The following is an 899-nucleotide window of genomic DNA, read 5'->3' on the forward strand; positions in this document are numbered from 1 at the left end:
CACGCCTTCAACAGGATCCTCCTGGTGAAGAAGCCCCGATCCATAGGTGATCCTCCTTCGCTGTGGTTCACCGTGACTCGGACGGTGATAGGTAACCCACGGTATAGATTTGGATTGCGATTGGTTATCGCCCTTCCATCCCAACCTTGCCCTGGCAGGACCATGGTGTCGCCCCTGCAACACTACACTTGATGTTAGCCAAAAGGCCGAGAAGCGATGAGAAAGAAAGAAAGTTGTGTTTTGAAAGATGTGCATGTTGAAAAGTAAAGAAAGCAGATGTTTGTAAGAAAACTATTTTTAGCATTGAAAATCCCCTGGAAAGGGGTGGTGCACCATTCCCAGAGATACTGCAATACCGGGTCGATGCGTGGAGTGGACGGAGCAAGCCCCTATTCCATCTCCCTGCTCCAAAAATCAATTTAATATATGGTCCCCAGATAAGGGACGTATCAGATATTAAACTGATAAGAACAGATTTTTTTTTTTTTTTTTTGTAAAAATATACTTTATTCATAAAAATCTTCAATCACATTCAAAACCATTTCAAAAACAACATTACAAGGGTACAATCCAGGTTAAACTTATACAAAATGTATCACCAGGTGCATCAGTACAAACAATATTACAATCATTTACAGCCTTTCATTTTGATCTGTACAGCCCGAGGGGCTCTAAACAGTTCCCAGTCTCTCGGTGCGCTGTGGTAGAAAGGTCTTAGACAGCGACCCTTCCCCATTGCGCCTTTGCGGCAGCTGCCCCAAGCTTTAGTGCGTCCCTCAGCACCTAGTCCTGGACTTTGGATTGTGCCAGTCCGCAACAATCGGTCGGGGACAACTCTTTGTGCTGGAAGACCAACAAGTTTCGGGCAGACCAAAGCGCCTCTTTCACCGAGTTGATGA

General features: G+C 45.3%; 1 pseudogene; it reads right to left on the bottom strand.

Annotated features, from left to right (window-relative positions):
* Positions 1 to 322: 322 nt before the first annotated feature.
* On the bottom strand, positions 323 to 503 carry LOC144675109 (U2 spliceosomal RNA; annotated as a pseudogene).
* Positions 504 to 899: the final 396 nt, after the last annotated feature.

This window comes from Cetorhinus maximus, unplaced genomic scaffold (assembly GCF_964194155.1).
Source record: "Cetorhinus maximus unplaced genomic scaffold, sCetMax3.hap1.1 HAP1_SCAFFOLD_915, whole genome shotgun sequence".
Taxonomy (NCBI): Eukaryota; Metazoa; Chordata; class Chondrichthyes; order Lamniformes; family Cetorhinidae; genus Cetorhinus; species Cetorhinus maximus.